This window comes from Mchenga conophoros, linkage group LG23 (assembly GCF_057382185.1).
Source record: "Mchenga conophoros isolate Kocher_MC1m ecotype Shallow Benthic linkage group LG23, M_conophoros_male_GT1.1, whole genome shotgun sequence".
Lineage (NCBI taxonomy): Eukaryota > Metazoa > Chordata > Actinopteri > Cichliformes > Cichlidae > Mchenga > Mchenga conophoros.
The window spans coordinates 49,588,834-49,610,968 of NC_140547.1; the positions used below are offsets into that span (position 1 = coordinate 49,588,834).

Sequence of the window (22,135 nt, forward strand, 5' to 3'; positions counted from 1 at the left end):
AACATTCCTCTGCCACCTCTCGTTTCAGATGTTCACAGCATATTGACATGCATTGCATACACATTTTACCGTGGTGGATTTATGCTCCGCTCCTTTTTCTCATGAAGACACACAGCCGTTATTTGCATTCACACATAGAAATAAGCGGTACACTTGAACTCGTTTGCCCCAAGGCATGATAGACAGCTCTGCTGCTTTCTCTATGGTGCTTCACTCCTCCAGGGCTGCACCCTGATCCACATGTGGATGACCTCCTCCTCTGTGCTGAAAGTGAAAAACTATGTCAAACTGCTACACACATGCTTCTCCAGCACCTCCAAAAGACTGGCCACAAAGCATCAGCAAAGAAAATGCAGTACTGTCAGACTTCTGTTCAATATTTGGGATTCACACTGTCTCACGGAAAACGTTCCATGACTGCAGACAGGGTCAAAGCTGTGACCTCCGTCCCTCGTCCCACTACACAGAAGGAAATGTCGTCCTTCTTAGGCATGGTGAACTATTGCAGACAGTGGATACCAGACTGTTCTTTTCATGACCACATTCTGCGTGACTGTTGTAAAAAAGACAAGCCTCCTCGAATACTGTGGTCCACAGAAATGACTGCCTCTTTCAATGCATTAAAGGGAGTGCTGACCTCCGCCACTCAAAGGTGCTGCCTGAATTGTTCAGGGAATGCCGGCCTGCCTGAGGGCAGTAGCAGCTTGCTCTATCATGATAAGGGACTGCGAGAAGCTCACACTCTCACATGACACTATTCTACACACCAATCACCAGGTCACGACCATTCTAGCAAACATAACTACACAACATATGCAAATCTCACATTTATTGATCCTATACTGTGTTCTTCTGACCGACAGGATGGCTCAGACAGGCTTGACGTTCATGACTGCATGACACGTATACAGGAATCCACAGCACCACGTCCAGATTTAGAGCAAACACCTATCCCAGACTCAGCCACGGTTTATGTGGACGGGTCCTGTTCAAGGCCGAGTGACAACTCATTTCTTTGTGGCTATTCAGTGGTAACAGTGCCTGACATCATACTAGAGGCTCACTCATTACCATTTCACTCAGCACAAAAAGCAGAGCTCATGGCTTTAATACGCGCCTGTGAGCTACATTTGGATAAGCATGTGACAATTTACGCAGACAGCCGCTATGCATTTGGCGTTGTGCATGACTTTGGCACATTGTGGAGACAGAGAGGATTTAGATCTGCTGATGGAAAATAAATTGCTGAATTCTGATTTTGTTCAAAGACTTTTTCAGGCTATACAGCTGCCATCGGCCGTTGCAGTTGTAAAAACGAATGGACACAGTACAGCTGACACAGACGAAGCAACAGGTAATGCCTTAGCAGACGTGACAGCCAAGGCTGCAGCTCCCACCTCCGCAGGAAGTATTATCTGTGCACCTACAGCTGCCACTTGTTACACTCCCAGACTATTTAGACACAAATGTTGATTTAAAATTCATACAAGAGCAAGCCTCTGCATAGAATAATGACTGTACCTTAGATGACAGAGATGGCCTATACAAAAATCTTAAGGGTTTGATTGCCCTCCCATATTCCCTGATGCCAGTCCTTGCCCGACATTTTCACTGTGTGAGTCATGTCGGACAAAGAGGGGTAATAGGGGCAATAAAATTAAGATTTGTAATTGAGAAAACATCACACGCAGTAAAAAGCATATTAGCAACCTGTCTAACATGTGCGCGAACTAATGTAGGTAGCTCAAAAGCAAAACATCAGCATTTACCACAACCAGATTTTCCATTTCATACATTACAAATTGATTTCACACATATGCCAGCACAAGGAAGCATCAAGTACTTACTGGTAATAGTGGATCAATTTAGTAAATGAGTAGAAGCTTATCCAACCTCAAAAGAAACTGCAGAAGTAGTCTATCAAAAGTTGAGCAATGAAATAATACCCAGATTCGGAATACCTCACCAGATTAACAGTGATAGAGGATCTTCATTCACATCAGAAGTAATTCAAAAGTGTGCTAAAACTTTAATGACCTGGGTCAAATTACTTACTTAAGTCCTGTGTAAGATTAGAATGACTCAATCTGCAGTAACCAAATTATTTCCATTTGAAATAAGACTATTTCCAAGACCATGGTCAGCTTCCAGAGGGGCACCGCTAGTAGAAGGTGATGTATATTGCATTGTCCACTGATGTTCACAACCTGATAGAAAAACTGAATAATAACTATCAGAAAGTTTGTCTCTCTTAGCTTTTCCCCTCCACAGTTCCACCAGTGGAGACAAGGAGATGCATGTTGGAGAAGCCACTAAAACCAAGGACTCTCTGGGAGGCCGCGCGTGTTCCAGCCCCCAGACTGTACTGGCAGTGACGAAGAACCAGCATCCTCACAGACGGACAACCTCAGTGGATTCATGCCAGCAGGGTTAAGACCAGCCCAATCGGACCATCTCAGGCGTCGGATCAAGCAGACGACATCTCCGGCGAGCCAGCGCCCGGAACTAGAGCAAATAAACACACGGGTAGATGACATCTCAGGCGAGCCAGCGCCCGGATCCAGTACATACACACACAATCACTGATTAACACACAACGTCTGAAAGAACAACGACAAGGTACTCAAACATCCAGCAGGAACAGAAATCCAAAAGTACCACATGATGTCTAACCTGATAAAGCCAGACTCATTTCATCCTGATAATGGAGAAAATGAAATGCCCATTGTCATCATACGACGCTTATTCAATGTCTCTCGAACCTGGGACCAGGCCAGAAGACAACTGAAGAACTGTTTTTCTTATATATTGTCTTATATATTTAGGTTATTTATCATATCTATCGCATTAACTTTAGGATTTCTCTTTGCTATTTTGTATTGTAAACTGCAACCATGTTCACATTTCTGCAGGTCATATTTTGCTGACTATACCTCATGCTCCATTTTGCAAGACACCTACTTAATGCACTCCTCACGCTCCCTAAAATCAGTAAATAGCAACATAGACGCCACTAATAAACCATTTTATGCACCCTCTAGAACAGGAGCTAACGCCTGGTATGAAAATGCCAGAACAGCCGCTCGTGATTTAGGAAACAGTAACTGTTATGTCTGTTCAAAGGCTAATCCAGAACAGGTAATAGTAGGATACCCCATATCCGGTTTCCCCCTCACTGAGGGACTAGAGAAAATCAGCGGAAATAATGCTCTCTTTAAAGACGCTTTACAGTTGACTCTGAGCCCTCTCGACTGCTTACTTAGACACACACACACACCAACTAACCCTGAGACTCCATTAGGCGAATTATTGAAGTTATCTGATGACACCGCAGGGACCTGCGCCCCAATGAAACGCCCTAAGAATAGGTTAAAGCCCTCACTGCCCTTAGGACAGATCCCTTTCCATTTTAATACTAGTATGATATGTCTGCGCAGACTAAAGTTAACTGGCCCAGACACACACATAGATTATACAAAGGATAACTATACATTCTTCTCTGACTCCCCAGGTGCACGCTGTAATGAGACATGGCTAGCTGTCTCTATGGCTGAAGTTGTATCATATCTGGAGGAACACACACACAGTTCAAGTTTGAGCGGAGAATCGATCATTGTTCCCCCAGAGGGTGTCTTAAATGATACTGACTGGGGGGAGTTAGTTAAATCACACATGGTCACGCGCCTGACCAGACCAATCCCACATGCTTACTGGTTGTGCAATAATACCCTTAGATTAGCTTTACCTGTTAATTGGACCGGTACCTGTGGTTTAGTAACCGTTGATGTATGCTGTACTTTCATTCCCAATAACACCGCTCCTAACGGTTCATTCACACAAGCTATGAATAAACTTGAAGCATTGCAGATAGAACTAATTGCCAATACAGGTCACGGTCAGTGGCTACATAAGTGGCTACAGGACACGTTTGGGAGATGGAAGGAACTAATTGTAGCCTTTGTAACCGTTGCAGCATGTTTTTGATGATTATTGTCTGTTGTGTGGTACCCTGTGTACGTTCAATGATAACCCGTATAGCTACTAGTACAGCTACTTCAATGTATTTGCAATTGGCACAAATTGACCCAGGTTATGTGTCAGATGTTACCAATGATGTTCCTGATGTGTATATTGAACATTAGGTTGTGAACTATTACATTTTATGATTTGCTTTTTATATTATGTTATTACATTTGTGATTTTTCCTTTCTATTTGAGTTATTATTTTTTAAAAAATAATAAAAGAGGGGAACTGTTAGGTATTTTGATACCACGGTAAGCATTTACAGGATATTGTTTTATACAGGAAAACTGTTACTCAATAAGGCCCAACTACTAGTTGTTTTTCTCTTTCTCTGTGACCCAAGAATTAATGTGTAGGACTCACAAGCTGGTACCCCAAGGTCGAAAACACCACAGAGATGAGACCACTTCCTTACTCCCATCCTCCCTTTTTTCTTTATCTCCTGGAAAAGGCTCGTTAAAGGCTAGGTGGTTTGTTTCAGAATTCACTAATGAAAGAACTCTGTATTTTATGTCTAGGAGTGTATTTTGCTGGGATGATCATAAATTATAGCTGAACTGATAAACTACACAAGGGATACTTTGCTCAGAAGGCAGGAAGACGTTTCCTTATTTGGTCTGTACCGGTTTGAACTGGGAAAGCTGACACACGAACCTTTTTTTTCATCTATATAAACTGCTGTGTATCAAATAAACCTTTGAGTTGATTTGGGAAGGCAACCTGAAGCAGTCTGTGTTTCCTTGTTCTCCCAAGCTGCTCCCGGCGCTGTAACTAACCCAGCTGAATGGCATACCTGAGTGTTACTTTAAATAATTAGGAATCTTAGAAGGAAAGGACAAAACTCTGCTTATCGCTCACGCCACGGAGGAAACCCGGGATGGCAATTTCCTTCAATCTTAGACTTGATGTTAATACCTACCTCAGTTGCACTGACTGCCACAGTTCTATGTCAGTGGATGTTGTTAGTTTATTCACATATTGTGCACTAAATGGCAAAGATGTTTATTAATGCCCCTTGTGTTGTCCAAAGCGGCAGAGTTTAAAATAAACTGAAAAATACTTGAGTTGCACTGTCACTGTTTAAATTTTTTTATAATTATTTATTCTGTAATATGTTGCATACAACATGCTTTTCATTTTAAATAAATGTTCTTAATTCCAAACCAGTCCCTTGTTTGTTTGTTGTTAAATTATAGGACTAAAGCTGTTACCTGTAAATTAAAATCGTGTTTTTATTAAGTACTCGGTATCGGCGAGTACTGAAATGCAAGTACTCGTACTCGTACTGGTTTCCAAAAAAGTGGTATCGGTGCATCCCTAATCTGAGGTAAACATTTTGCTTTTCATTTGACCCCTGACCTGTCTGCTGTAATGCAGGAGGCAGGTTTATGACCTATACTGCAGCCAGACACCACAGGAAGCCTTCCTCCATGTTTTCTTTACAGTAATTGATTCAGCCAGTTTAAGTCTCCTTTGTTTTTGTGCATTAGATCACTGTGTGGGTTGTGTTGAGTGCTTATGTATTTGTAAGTAGCCATTATGACTTGACTAGTGGTGTTTATCTCTTTTAAGGGTCTAGTATCATCAGTTAATTAGTTTTTACACTTTGCAGGCACTTTGCTGTAAATACAACAACACTGCTGAAAACTCTAATTTAAATAATTACTACTGATGCACCTATCAAATAAACTAACATTTGCATAAGTGTTGAAATGCTGGACTCTTCCTCTCCTAAATCTGTGGCAGAGAAAAAATGTTGCAGGAGTGTTTTTTTTTACATGATATGTAAGAAAAATAAGAAAAAGAAAGAAACCCTGTGATTTTAATGTGAATGCATTACTGACATCTTATCCAAACACACATTGTGCACACCACTTTATCCCCTATTACAACTGCAGCTTTTATTAGTGCATGTTCACGGGACTTCTGATTCTATAGGGTCTTGACAAAAGTCTCTGCAATCAATTGATTACAATCAAGTGATTCAATTGAAACATGGAAATCAGCATTTCACCATTTTATACTATACATACATGTTTTGCTTTCAAGACTGGACAGGAGTGGCATGTGGGCGGCATTGTAGAGTGTGTTGACAGGAGGAAAACTTACACGCTCAGTAAATCACCCCCATCACTACCTAAACCTCAAAGTCTGTAAACAGGAAGTGCATCTGCATGAAAGCTTCTGTTTTATATGCAGACAGATGACCTTTTGATGTAAAACCTTTCTCTGTATCTAGAGAAACACTTTAACTATATATTCAACTATATAGTTTAACATTTGGTCCGTAACTATCATTTAAAAACAATAAAAAGGTTTAAAAGAATATACATAGGCGGCTATAAAGACTGCAGGTCAAACATCGTGCAGATACAGAAGGACCTCCTGGGGTCCAAAATGTCGCACTATTACAGAGCAATGCTTACAATAGTCTTGCATGGTTAGCCAGTTAGACAGATGCAAATGTTAAAGTGCTAAAACAGACATGTAAATAAAATACAACATCATGTTAGCAGCTTATTGGTATTAATGTCTCTTAAAGCTCTCCATGACCTAGCTGCATCTTAACTCTCTGAGCTGCCACAGTCTTATAAACCCACCCGCTGTCTCAGGTCAGCTGATCAGCTGTTCCTGAATGTTCCCAGGACTGAGCGTAAACTTAGAGGACATCGTGCTTTTGCTGCAGCATCTCTGAAACTGTGACACGATCTGCCTTTAGAGATTAGACAGGCTCCTTCTCTGCCTGTTCTTAAATCACTCCTGAAAACTCATCTCTTCACCCTGACCTTTGACACCTTGTAAGATGTTGGTTTTTAGTTTGAGTTTTTTAGTTTATTTTTGCTGTTTTATCTTGTTTTGAAATATAGGGCTGTTTACATTTTTTATGTATTATGTGTTTTATTTTTTTACTGTTATGTTTTATTCTATTGTTCTTAACTCATTTACTGTACAGCACTTTGGTTTTGTCCTGGGTTTTTTAAAGTGCTTTCTCAATAAAGATGGATTGGATTGGACTGGAAGATAAACACTTTAGTTTGCAGTACTGTGGTGAGTTCACAGTAAAGCACTGTGTTGGACTGGCGCACAGTGACTGTGGCGTTCATGGTCAGTGTTAGGTTACCTCAAGTACAGTGGATTCATTTGCATTTAAGCTGATGATGCTTCGATTAAGTCATCAAATTTCACCTTTATATCAGCTCTATAAGCCAATTCTCAGGATACTGTTAGTGTAGGAAATGGAAAGACAACCAAGATATCTGTGAAACGTCTGCTTACATCTTGAATTCAGCTCCGGCGTATGTGGTAAGTTGTTAATGAGTGACTTTAATTTATTCTTTCTTCAGATGTGGCTATACACTCTACTGAGAATAAGCATACTGTCATGATATGAGTGGATCTTCAAAATAGACATCAAAATAGGTCATGGAGAAAATAAGTATAAAAAGTAAAGATCTTATTAGGAATAATACTGTTTGGATAATTATAACCATCATAATCAACCGAATCATCTCAACATGTATTTGCTCAAAAATGTATTTATTACCACAAACATGTATTTAATTATCAACAAAAGGAAAATCAACAGTTTCTAGAACTCCAACAGGGGCAGGACTTGGAGGTACTGGGATTTCAGGAGGAAGCAGAATGGTACACTGGTCAGTGTCATTATTATTGACCTGTGATGGTGGATGGCCTTGGAGGGAGCTGAGAGGTAACTCAGACCTCTTGTCTTCAGGACACGTAAAGCAAACATACTCCTTCTCAGCAGCTGGAGACTTAGAGACATCCCAACTCATCAGTCTCATGCGTTTGGGCATCAAATGTTCCTCTTCATCATTAACAGAAAAAGCAGTAGAATATCTGCGCTTTCTGCAGAGACCTAACTCTGCAGTGGGTGGAGGTCTCGGAGGCAGAGGAACATCGCTAGGACACATGAAAAACGTCACGTCATCATCTAGGGATGAACGATCGTTTTTCAAATCTGGATGCATGATCTTGTCAGTGTCCTTTGCATGAAAGCTGGCATCAGCAGGTGGAGGAACTGAAGAAACTGGAACATCAGAACTCATCAGCCTCATGCGTTTGGGCATCAAATGTTCCTCTTCATCCTCCACAGAAAAAGCAGTAGAATATCTGCGCTTTCTGCAGAGACCTAACTCTGCAGTGGGTGGAGGTCTCGGAGGAAGAGGAACATCGCTAGGACACATGAAAAATGTCACGTCATCATCCATTGATGAACGATCGTTTTTCAAATCTGGATGCATGATCTTGTCTGTGTCCTTCGACTGAAAGCTGGCATCAGCAGGTGTTGGACTTAGGAGCTCACATGCAGGTGCGCTGATAGGTCGGAACATGAAAGCGGGAACTTCATTGTCCAGAGCACAACGGTCTGCACTGGATGAGCGTGGGAGCTTCTCCTTTGCCTGTGGAGGAGGCAGACTTTGACTTTGTGTTGCAGAGGAACATTTAAGTCATCTGACGTTTTGCTCTGTTACATATTATTATTGTTGTTGTTGGATTTTTCTTTAAAAATTCACACGATTTAATGTTTAGAAACAGACACAGTGAAGGGTAACTTACCACAGCTCGAGCCATTTTAGGCGTCTGTCAAGGCAAAGACGCAGGATTTGGTTTCTCTGTGTAAGATTACAGGACAGTTGTCAGTTTCATTTTCAAGTCAGTTGGATAAATTCATATCAAACTTCTCAAACTGTATCATTAAAGCATTGTTTAGGTGGACAAATATGAAAGATATGAAGATAAAAACAGTAACAGCTGGCAATCAAGGGAAAACAACCTTACGAAAAAGGTCTTAATCATTATTGTTTTAAAGTAAATCTTTCAGTCCTTACTTCAGTGATTGTTTGAAGTCTCTGTGCTTGTTGTCAGTCGCAGATTTGTGTAAAATATTTGCAGTTTGTGAATAAAGTTTGCAGGAGCTCCAAAGTTTGTCTGTTCAATACCAAAGTAATGAGGAGACTGAGTGCAGGTTTGGAATCCTCAGTGACAGAAGAATGCAGCAATGTTTGAATTTGAATTTGTTATTGTTTTATTAACAACAACTACCAGGATCATACCATAGCAACACAGTGATGCCCAATCAAATGTCAGGTACAAGGGATAGCCCACATACACATCCAACAGCACAGTAAAGCAATGGGCACCAATGCCACCAGTCAGGCCTTAAAAATACCTGAGTTATATAACAGCACACTGACAGTGTCTCATCCAAAAATATAAAATGTATAAATACAGTTAATATCATTTTTATTTAAATTTTATTTAATTCTCTTCATATAGTGCCAAACAGATGTCTCAAGTCGTCACTGTTACAACATAGATAAACATGAACATGAAATCCATTATTTAATTCTCTTCCATTCACTCCAGTTCACTTCAATAGCTATATAGATGGATAGACAGATACTGTATTATATACTATATTGATTCCAAATGGAGAATTAATGTGTTATATCACCAGGATAATGAATTAAAGTAGTACAATCTCCAATAAACAGACAACACAGTTCAAGTTCAAAGTGCAATATGTGCAGGATCCAGGCTTTATATTGTAAGATGCAAAATGTTTATATATACATAATATTGTTGAAAAAATAAAGAAAGTTAAAAATCAAAATAAGTTTATTGTCACTGTGGCTGATGTGATTGCAATATGAACCCGGAAGCAGACAAGGGAGAGATGGAACTGAATCTTAACAAAAAAACAAACCATTTATTAGGTTGAAAAACACGAACACAAAACAAGGCCCAGCAAACAGGGGCGGAAACTAAAACTAAAACCTATACTGGGAATAACTCGGTATGACTATGACAACTATGACAAGAAAACATGAACATGAATCCGAGGAGGTGCATGCGAGAAACTCTGATGAAAAAACATGAACATGAACATGGACCTAAACAGAATCAGGAGATAACCTGAAACCCGGAATAACGTGAACGGAGGAAAACGCACCAACACTGCCCAGAGGAAGACAGCGGACTTAAATACACAGAAGAGAAAGGAGGGAAGTGGAAACACAGCTGACACAAATGAACCTGACACCACAGGGGAAGCAACATGAAACACACTGAACATGGAAACACAACCCTTTCATAATAAAAGACGAAACAAGGAGAGACGTGGACGTGTGATGGGCTGAGTTGCCAAATGGCTGGTAGGCTTTTAGCTAGGCTTTAGCTTCAGCCAAGTGGAAGCTAAATTGGCTAGTCATTCATATGTAAATTAGGTTGTTACCTGAGAATTCTGGAGGGGAGTGGGGGTGTGTGAATGATTGCTGATTTCTAACTGCCAACTGCCTCTTTGTTTGTCTGGGGGGGAGCTGCTAAAAGCGGTGAACTTCCTTTTGTGTTCGTCTTGATGCATTCTCAATCATCCAGGAAATTAAATCTCCAAAAGTCACCAACTTGGAGTGGTTAGTTTCCTGAGCCACAAGGAAACTTGTGTTTCAGTTTGCCATCTTAGGGAGAAGGAGGATCATCACAGTTTTGGTGGTTGTATAAACTAATAATTTGTTTTAATTAAAAAACTTTCCCTCTGTCATTTCCTGAGTGTTTCAAAATAAAAGTCCTCTCTTTCATGTTTTGAATGTGAGGCTGTTCCTGTGATGCCTTCAAATCTGTTTCAGTCTGCAGTTTTTTACAGTTCAGACCCAAAGTGACTCAAACATTTACTTAAAAGAGGTTTTTGTTCGTCTGGGTTTTCCTGCTCAGCAGCTCTAAACAGGCAAAAGCAGAAACACACAAACAGAAAGAAACAGGAAAATATGTGTTTCTGTGAACAATGCAGCAGCAAAATGAAAGACCAGGATTTATTTTTAATGATTGACCAGTGCTGGGTAAGTTACTTTAAATTAGTAACTTAGTTACATTACTAGTTACTTCTATCAAAAGTAACTCAGTTACTTCAAGTTACTCGTTACTTTCAAAGTAACTAGTTACTAGGGAAAGTAACTTTGGTTTTACTCAGAATTCTCTTGTTAATGTGTTGCTTCCATAACTTTGCCAGTCTTCTAGCTTGCTTACCTGCCACAAGTGCACTGTGCCACCTACCAATAGAAAGGAAAAGATAATGTGCATATTTCCACGAGAGAAATCCCACGCCTGGACCGCCGTTGACCGCCACCATGATTCTAGCCTACGTCACAGCATCATGTGCGCCTTTTACATCCAACACAAAAACTGCAGTCGTGGTGCTGTCGATTGTACTCAGAACTCGGAAATTCTGCCTTCTGAATAGGAAGATGTAGGTAACACCAGACTGCAGATGAGCTGCATACAGGGCTGGACTGGGACAAAAAAATCAGCCTGGGCATTGTGACTAGAGACCGGCCCACCATTATAGCAAAAATCCTAAAGCCTTTGAATGAAAACAAACGCTGTTGTGACAGTGATGCTCACTGTCTTGATGGTGTATATGCATCAATCTATCAATCGTTTGTTGTAAGATTCAGATAATTATTTTTTAAAAGTGAGACATTTTAAACGAGAATAAGAAAGAAAAGTATTTCTTTGTGCCCCCCTCTCCCTGTTAATGCCCTACCTGGCCCCCCTGGCAAAACTTTGCTAGACCCGCCCCTGCACAGTTACCAGCTGTCAGCTACCTAAAAAAGGATCCTGGTGTTATTTGTCTCTCAGAAACAGTTCATAACTTCCCTTCAACTCATTCATGTCACCTAAAAGGTAAACCTGTTTCTCCATCACTGTTCAGCTCTGATGATTCAGTAAGGACATCTCCTGGTTTCATCTTCATGTTTCCCTCTCACCACATAACCAAACCGACATCATGACCAGCAGCTTTTTTGCAGCTGTGGCTCCAGCAAACATCAGCTGATACTAGAAATTAATATGAAATAAATTCTAACAACAGCTGATCAAGCTTAAACGTGCTGCTGTTGTTTAACGTGAACTCCGCTGGTTTCCTCTTTCTGATGCAAAGTGGGCGATAAACAAACAAGAGAGACGATCAGCTGATCATTGATCAGTTTTCATGATTGAAGTAGAAACGGGAGAGGGAGGGGGAGAGAATGAGAGAAGAAGAGGCAGCTGTGCAGCAAAGACACAGAATAACTCCAGCTTTGTGCCTTTTTCATTGTAGCTGAATTACGGGACTAACTGTTCCTTTTCCCTCAATAAGAAATGCGTAATATTTTCTCTGAATACCAGATGAGACGGTTGGCAATTCTAATAACTTATGAACAAAATAAAGTTCAACATCATTAACTTCATAGCACCCACCCAGCTGTATAGAAACTCATGCTAGCTAGTATGCAGTACGGAAAAAGTCAGAATAACAAAAATAAACTCCACCTAAACTTGGTTTATATCTGACCCAGAGAGACTGCAGGTCATAACTTCTTACCTGAAGTTCAGTTCACACTTGGACCGGCGGCCGCCTCGGGTCTCTTTTCCTTCTGCATCCCTTTTCCCTCCTCCACCTGTTGGCCTCCACCACTTGCTAATGTTACTGAATCTGTGGAAGCTCCGCGATAGCCACCACACGAAGTAACGAGTAACGAGCCTATCTAAATCCCAGTAACGACTAACGCGTTCCTGATTTTAGCATAATAACTAGTTACCGTGCTCGTTACCACAATAATAACGTAGTTACTGTAACACGTTACTTAATAACGCGTTAGTCCCAACACTGTGATTGACAAAAACATTAAATGATCATGTTTATTTTCACATAAATGTTCCATCGGTCCTTCTTTTAGAATAAGTTTAGAAATGAAAAATACTAATAACACACCAGGAAAAAGCCAACAGCACGAGTCCTGAAAGGCTTAAAGAGAAAATAAACGCACAAAGAATGAAACAAAAAGGCACAAAACCTCAAAACAAGAGTGAATTAAATCTGACCGACACACAAAGATGCTAAAAGCCCCAAACATGAACCTGTGAGGTCATTAATACCTGTGTGTGTGCATGTTTACATGTCTTTGTGGGGACCAAAATGCCCGTCCCCACAAGTTTGAAGACATTTGTGAGACTCAGAATGTGGTTTTAGTGTCAGGGACAGTCAGGTCAGGGTTAGGCATTCAGTCTTAATGGTTAGAGTAAAAGGCTGAGGAGAGCATGATGTCAAATAGATGTCCCCACAAGGATATGAAAACACAACCGTGTGTGTGTGTTACTGTGAATTTGTGAGACAAGTGAAGATTTCAGAATCAGTGAGAAATGTTTCACTTCCTGTTGGGGAAGAAGAGCAGACTCCTCTTCAGCCACAGAAATGAAGAAGCTTTTATTTTGTCAGCCTGACAAACACGAGCTCAGCCACGAGCAGAGGCGACCCTGCAGAGGTGAAGGTCACAGTCAGAATCAGCGCCAGAGAACCGCACAAGGACGGCCTCATTGGTCACGGCTGAGTTCATTATGTGATGGTAACAAGCTGATTATTACAGAACAGGAAACACACGTCTGCTCATCAAACACCAGCTGCTGCTGCTTTTATCAGTCTGCCAACAAAACCTCACAAGAAAGAAGTTTTTGTGAGTTTGCAGCGTTCCTCTAAACTGAAAACTAAAACAGACTGAAAATGGGAACACGCACCCACACTCGAGAGTCAGGCAGCTTAAATGTGTTTGTCTTCATCTGTAGTTACGTTTCATTGGCTGGAAATGTGCTAACTGGAATCATTCATGAGTCCAGATGAACAAAAACAAGTGTTTACTGCTCCACGCTGCACGAATCTGAATCAAAATCACTCAGACGCGCCCACGTAGGCATTCCACTAAAACCATGTGACCACCTTCACTTTTAAACCTGTCGTGAATATAAATTTAGACTTTTCACTTTATTTTGAAAGAACAGATTTGCAGGAAGTGCGGCTGCTGCAGAAACTCTTCACTTTTCACTGGCTTTAATCTTGAAGGTTTCTCCAGATGTGGAACTTTCATGCTAAACATTCAACATCTGACGACCGTCTCCGTGTAAAACACTGACAAACTCAAACTTTATACGGTAACTGACAGATTTATTCCTCCATTTTCAGGCATTTCACAATGAACTTGGATTAGTTTGATGATTTTATTCACGTCGGTGAATAAAACCAGCCAAGAGGCTGATTCCTGCAGAGGAGGAGGCAGAGTGGAGGAATCTGCAGGTTCTGTCTCTAACACACAACCAGAGCTTCAATCATAACGTGCACATAATAAAACCATGATAATAATAATGGATTGGATTTATATAGCGCTTTTCAAGGCACCCAAAGCGCTTTACAATGCCACTATTCAGTCACTCTCACATTCACACACTGGTGGAGGCAAGCTACAGTTGTAGCCACAGCTGCCCTGGGGCAGACTGACAGAAGCGAGGCTGCCATATCGCGCCATCGGCCCCTCTGGCCAACACCAGTAGGCGGTAGGGTAAAGCGTCTTGCCCAAGGACACAACGACCAGGACAGAGAGCCCAGGGATCGAACCGGCGACCTTCCAGTTACAGATACGCTTCCCAACCCCCTGAGCCACGGTCGCCCGCCCCTGATCGACTCTTTTAGCCTGTTTCCTCTGGATCGAACAGGATCTAACAAACCCCAGCTTCTGCTGGGACACTGGTCATCATGGGAGGAAAAAGATGGCTGCCGTGTTGCCGTTTCCTGTCTTACACCAGGGTTATACTTCCTGTATCTGTGGGTCTGAGTTTTTAATCAGAGGATGAACTTAAAGCTTTCAGTCTGCTCTACAACCCACCACCTATCCACACGTCTGCTAAGTGGACTGGAAATCAGTAAAACTTCTACCAGACTTTAGTAAATATTGCATTAAGATGAGCAGACAGATTTTAATCTCAGCATCGTGCACACAGATTTTTCAGGACACTGGAAGAGTTCCTGCCGTGGATTTAGATGTTAGTGTTGTGTGGATGATCCCATTCTGTGATCTTTGTGTTACTAACACTGATGACACCACCGTTATTGGACTCATCTCGGACGGGGATGAGTCTGCCTACAGGAGGGAGGTTGAACGTCTGGTGTCCTGGTGCAGCCACAACAACCTGGTGCTGAATGCCCAGAAGACAGTGGAGATTATTGTGGACTTCAGGACGCACACAGCTCCACTCCCCCCCATCATCCTGACTGACACCCCCATCACCTCTGTGGACTCATTCCGCTTCCTGGGTACCACCATCACCCAGGACCTGAAGTGGGAGCCCACCATCACCTCCGTCATCAAGAAAGCCCAGCAGAGGATGTACTTCCTGAGGCAGCTGAAGAAATTCAACCTGCCAACACGGACGATGATGCAATTCTACACTGCAATCATCGAGTCCATCCTCACCTCCTCCATCACTGTGTGGTACGCTGGAGCCACTGTCAGGGACAAACAGAGACTGCAGCGTGTTGTGCGCTCTGCTGAGAAGGTGATTGGCTGCAGACTCCCATCTCTGCAGGACCTGTACACCTCCAGGACACTGGGGCGTGCAGCTCGGATCTCAGCTGACCCTTCTCACCCTGGACACAGTCTGTTTGACCTGCTCCCCTCAGGCAGGAGGCTCCGGTCCATTCGCACCAGAACCTCTCGCCATAAGAACAGTTTCTTCCCCTCTGCTGTCGGACACATGAACAATAACCGTATGACTGTTCCCACCACTAACACCCTACGCTGTGTTCACTGCATCATTCCATGTTTGGCACTGATCACCACCTGCACTCATGTATATATCATGTATATATCTATCTACTTAGCACTTTTAATTCTTATTCTTATTTTTATTTTCATGTCTATTTAAGCGTAATTTATGACAGTATGTTTGCACTGAAGCACCGCAGCAATTTCCTAATGTTGTAAACCTGCTCAACATTTGGCAATAAAACCCTTTCTGATTCTGATTCTGATGCTTTTACACTTTAGGACCCTCGAGACCTCTGCTGCTCAGCTGTCCTGATCGCTGCCTCCACTTTAACCAGAGGCTGTAACCTCTGATCATTTCACCTGCACTGGCAGTAAAACTCTTCTCCAGAACCAAACGTGCCATAAACCCATCACAGCTTCATCATCAGCTCAGTCTCAGCAACATGCAGACGACCGAGCAGCAGAAACTCTGCAGGGAACGTCTGAAGTCTGTTCTTCAGTTTTCCCAGCTCACTGTTTATTGAACATGAGACAGAAAAATAACTTCACCTTTAATGTGAAACTTTTATCGCCTGTGACATGTTTGCAGGAAGTTTTCATGCTGTGATTTAGTGTCACAGCCATAAATATCACACAAGGTAAAAACTACAAGTCCCAGCATCCTCTGTGTTTAGGGAGGAGCAGTGAAAGTGAAAGTGTTGCTCCTCCGTTCAGAGCAGCAGGAGGAGGAAGGTGGAGCTGATGCAGGTGAGTGTTAACATGAATATGTTTCTTCTTATGACATAAAATAATTCCACGCTGTTCGTGTCTGTGGGTGAAACGTGAGGCCGGTCGGCTCCTCTGAGCGCTGGTTTCCTGTAAGTAGAGAGGAAGTGAGTTTAGCTGAGAGAGCAGGAGGAGAGTGAGAGCTGTGCTGAGGCAGGTGAGTGTTAACACCGCTCTGACATTACTGTGTCTCTGTGGCGGGAACAACAGGCTCCGTCAGTGGAGGCAAAAATAATCAGACTTTGGTTTTTCAAAGGAAACTACTTTATGTTGGGAGAAGCCGCGCGCTCATTGGATAACGACTTGTCAATCTCAAGTTATTAGCCAATGAGCGCGCAGGTTCACAGTAAGACCCGCCCTTATCACGACGTCTTTTAAAACTAAAATGGCGACAGAAAGTCGGTGAGTGGAGTTCACTTTATGAAAGTGCGACGTTTGAGCCACTTCCTGTTCTCAGTGCCGGCGTCCTGATCACCGAGGTTTCTGTTGCTCTGATGTCTGATATTGATTATATCGGTAAACAGGCTGTAGGCAGAAACATCAGGTCTGATCTGAAAATCCCTTCAGAAACAAACTTTAAAGAGTTTTATGTCCGTGTGAGGCCGCACGCTGATTGGATAACCACCTGTCAGTCTCAGGGTATTAGCCAATGAGCGCGCAGATTCACAGTAAGATCTTATCACGTCATTCTTTTAAACTAAAACATTGACAGTAAAACTGTAACGTGTCCTGTGATCTATAAACACTCTGTGATGAATAATCTGAAGTCATTTTGAACCTGACAGTAGTTTCCTGTCACAGAGCAGAAGCTGCAGGCAGTTTTTGGCACCTTTATATTTAATTTATTCCAAAATAAATCAATAAAGTTAGAAAAGAACTCTCAGTGACATTAAAAATCTATTTTTAAAGACAGATGTGACCAAGTGCAACAAATATAAGATGAGATGTTTACAGATATTTGAAGTATTGATCATATGTAGAACACAGAGCAGGTCCAATAACAGAGTCATCCTGCTCACAAACAGCAGTTTGGTTTCATGAGCTCACTTCCTGCAGTGATCCTCAGCTTCTCTCCAAAGGAGCCGTAACATGTGGGCTCCTCACCATGATGATGATCCCAAACACACTGAGTTCCTTCATCCACCTGATCATGTACTTATTAAATAATGTGATGGTTTTGGTGTTTTTTAAAGACTTTGAGCCTCTAAAATAACTGGTTTGGACTTTAGGGCCAAAGCTCCAACATTAGAAAGCCGTCAGTGTGATGCTTCCAGTACAACAGCACCTCTGAGTGTGTGTGTTTACCTCTCAGACTAACTCCACCCTGACATCAAGAAGATGGAGGAAGAGGACGGAGCAGCATCTGCAGCATCCAGCTGTGTGTCTGTGAGGAGTGACTGGTCCAAAGACAGACCTCCAGACTTCAGTCATGAACCTGCAGCAACAATGTTCTTCAATCATGGAGCTCAGCTGACCATGTAAGAGAGCTGCTGACTCAGAGTTCAAAGGTTGTTTCTATAAATGTTCTGCCAGTGACATCATAACTTAACCTAACACTGTTCTGTGTATGAAGTATCATTTAGTGGCAGTTGTTAAAGTTGTATAATGATGATGCTAGTTTGGGGTGTATTTTCCTGCTGATGCAAATGCATCTACTTTGCCCTTTGTCTGGTGCTTTGGACAAAGACGTCCAATGAAACTCAGAACAACACAGTTTGCACCACCAGCAGGCAGAGGAAGTGGCTGACATCCAGAAATCCTACCAGTGGCTGAACAAAGCTGGACTGAAAGACAGCACAGAGGCACTAATCATGGCAGCACAGGAACAAGCTCCGAGCACAAGACCCATAGAGCCCGGGGTCTACATGGGTCTTTTTGGGGGGGTTGTGTTGTATTAATAGTGACTTTGTTTCTTTGGACCAAAATCTTTTGTTTTTCAGTTCAGTTGCAACATTGACTAACACTAATGCAGGGGTCGGCAACCTGCGGCTCTTTAGTCCTTACAGTGCGGCTCCTCGTGGTTTGGGAAAATAAATTAGAAGTATTTAGCTGAAGTGTATTTTATTTATGTTCTTTTTTAACTTGTAGTTCTAAATTGGAAGATTATTGTGATATTGAAATATAAAAATAAAATTATATTTTTTTATTTTTTCATCGCTCAAATAAGCGTCACACTCGTGGAAGCCGGTGTACCCGCCGAAACGCCGTGCATTTATCGAGACTTTCAGCCCCAGGTAGGCCAATTATGGATCTTCGGATCCACATTATGTCAGCAGCTGTTCTCCACCGTGAACTACGTTAAAAACAAACACCGCTCACGCCTCACAGACGACAGCTTACAGTCCTGTAAAGATGAAAGTGACTTCGTACAGCCCCGACCTGCAGACGCTGTGCGCAGAGGTTCAGGAGCAGAAGTCCCGTTGTAAACATATCACGGCAGACCCGACGATGTTTGCATGAACTCGCTTTTCAGCTTCTCTTTATTGACCACTTTTCACACACGGTTGCTGTACGCACACAGCCGGCTGTAGCTTTGCAGCTCACAGCCCGACACACACCAACACAACAGCACAGACGTTAAGGCGGCGAGGCGTGATTGCGGGTGCCGCTCAGGTGCGTCCGCCTCGCCGCTGCTGACCACGCCCCGCCACACACATTAACCAGGTAAAATACATATTTAGGCAGAATTTTGCAAATATCTATTTTTCATCTTTCAGCAGCATAGAGCTTTTTTTCCAATTGTTTTTTAAAAGTCAGGTCAAGGCTCCAAAAGCCCAAAGGAGATATAAGGGTGGCGGCTCACAGCAGTTTTTGTTTGCTACATCATTTTAGTTCAGCTGGGTGTCTTTCCTTTGGTTATATTTCTTTAAGAGTTCAAATGTGTTCATTACATAAATAACATGTAATTTTCTCTGTAGCACTTCATGGATTTCATAAGCAACACACCTTAGTTGTTCACACAAAGCATAAAGGTAAAAAACAGTATATACAGTGTTATCTTCATTCTAGATGTCAAAAAGTATTTGTGGCTCCCAGTGTTTTCTTTTGCGTGGAAACTGGCTCCAAATGGCTCTTTGGGTCCTGAAGGTTGCTGACCCCTGACCTAATGGTATATTTTTTTTAGCTGGATCGTTCTATAAAAACATGAATCAAATCTGAGAAAAGTTTCCACCTGACCTGTTGAATGTTATTGAAGCCAGAAGTTTGCCTTCATACTGTGTTTCTTGCATGCCTTTTGTGGTGTACTAATTGATGTGAAATGAATGCAATGTGGTTGTGTTTGCAGAGGTCAGAGGTCACAGTCTCCAGCATCCAGCTGTGTGTCTGTGAGGAGTGACTGGTCCAGAAACACACCTCTATATTTCAGTCATGAACCTGCAGCAACAATGAACTTCAATCATGGAGCTCAGCTGACCATGTAAGAGAGCTGCTGACTCAGAGTTCAAAGGTTGTTTCTATAAATGTTCTACCAGTGACATCATAAATGATTCCTAATGGTGGTCCGGGTACGATAATGCTAGTATCAATCGTAGTAGTAATGCAATCCAAGGTAATGATTTCTTCTCTGTTGCTGTGAACGTCTCTGCAGCCGTCTGTACTCTAATCTGAGACAACTATTACTGACAGAAACCATCACATCATCCAGTTTGTGTGTTTGCAGCTGCTTAAAAGATTTTAAACAGAGATTAATCAGTAATTCATGTGATGTGTTTGTGTTTGCAGAGGTCAGAGGTCACAGTCTCCAGTATCCAGCTGTGTGTCTGTGAGGAGTGACTGCTCCAAAGACATACTTCCTCCAGACTTCAGTCATGAACCTGCAGCAACAATGTTCTTCAATCATGGAGCTCAGCTGACCATGTAAGAGAGCTGCTGACTCATTTACGGGTGTTTGAAATTCTGTGACCACTTTGTAATTTTAGTTTATATTTTAAAGTGTTTTTATTTGTAGTTGCCTGTATTTTTATTACACTGTGTGTAACGTGGTGGTTTGTGCTGTTTGGGATTGTTTTGGTGTATTTGTGTCAGAACATCAGATAAATGATTTCATCACATTTTAAAAGAAAGTATCAGGATAATAATCTGAACTGAGTCATCAGAAATAGAAAGATGGTCTCAACAGGCCACTGAGCTGATCTCCAAAGAAATGCAGAAGATTGAAGAGTCCGAGGCTGTTTATTTGTCACAGGCATCGTCATACACGTACAACACAGTGAAATGTGCTGAGCTGCTCCTGTGACTGGACAAAACATTAGAAACAATCATTAAATGAAATAATGAAACATTGTGCAGATGTAATGTTAAAGTGCTTTGTGCCACATTAGCACAGCATGTACTGACAGAGCAGTGCAAGCAGAACAAAGCAAATGAGCAAAGTGATGTAAACAGAGTAACTGAACAGAGTGAGCAGAGTAATATCAGCAGTAATGAAGCAGCAGGATCAGTGTAGCAGCGTGTGACGTCATAATGAATCAGGTATGATCTGAAATATGACAGTGAGACAAGAACATGATGTAAGGTCCTGTTTAAACCCTGATGGTGATGCTATGAGGGGAGCATGTTCTGATTTAGGACTTGGCTGGTCTGAGGATAGAAGCTCCTCTCTGTTTGTGTCCTGATGGTGCAGAAGCTTCTGCCTGATTGTAGAAGGAGCTGAAGCCAGCATCATCCCAGAGGTGAAGCGCCTCTGTGTGCAGACCTGAGGTCAGATTCCTCCAGGCTGATGTTCAGGATCTACAGAAACGTGTGGTTGTAGTTATTGCTGCACTGTGTGCTGACAGCAGATACTCAGAACAAAGCGCTGCACACGTGTTCTTTACAAACATCTGTACATATAAAATATGGATCATGGCAGTGAATGAACACGTTTCTGTCATTTGTTTCATTGGCTTCTTTTTTCTGCCTGTGTTCATGTGATTAATGTCTAACACATAAACAGGTTTGTAATCAAACATCACATCATCAGGGAGGCATCATGAAACAAAGTTACTGCTGGAGGCTGAACTCAATTTGGTGGCAATGTTCAAAAATATCACTCAGATCATTTCAAAGCTTTTAGTTCTTCTTCTTCACTTCTGTAAAATAATAGAAAGGAAATCTGAACCCAGAAGTTCACTTCCTGATGACTGAACTCTTTCAAAATAAAGCTGAAAGCTCTGAATGTGACACCGCTGCTCCACCACAGTTTTTAGAGGAGGTCAAAGGTCAGTTGAAAGTGATGGATCCCAAACTTCCAGTACATCCAGTGAAGGACATAATCAGCTCTGTGATGAAGGCTTTTACTGTGGAGTTTGTAGGCTGATCACTCTGTGTTTAATAAGACAGGCAGGAACAGCAAAGGAAACTTGGATTCTGAACTCAAACACAAGTTTCTCCACTTTGACTTTTCTCTGTGACCATCAGAGCTTCTGCACAGTGTCATCAAATCTGGATGTTTGTCACTGACAGTCAATGATTTTAGTGATAAAGAAATGTGTTCACAGAGGGAGGAAGAGGAAGAGGAGTGGTGTCTGTGAGGAGGAGCAGCTGTCCTGCTGTGCTTTGTGTCAGGACGTCCTGAAGGATCCAGTCTCTACCAGCTGTGGACACTGGTTCTGCAGACAGTGCATCTCCTCATACTGGGACCAGTCTGCTTCATCAGGAGACTGGTCCTGTCCCCAGTGTGGAGAAAGATCCAGAAGCAGAGCTGGACTGCAGACAGCCAGTCAGAGCAGCTGTGTACAAAGTAAGACTGAACATCTGTCTGCTGATGGAC

The 22,135-nt window shown here is 42.1% G+C and overlaps 1 pseudogene; it reads left to right on the plus strand.

Annotated features, from left to right (window-relative positions):
- The first annotated feature begins 21,831 nt into the window (after nt 1-21,831).
- The window catches only part of LOC146548240 (NACHT, LRR and PYD domains-containing protein 12-like), a 233,326-nt pseudogene continuing 233,022 nt past the window's right edge, over nt 21,832-22,135 (plus strand).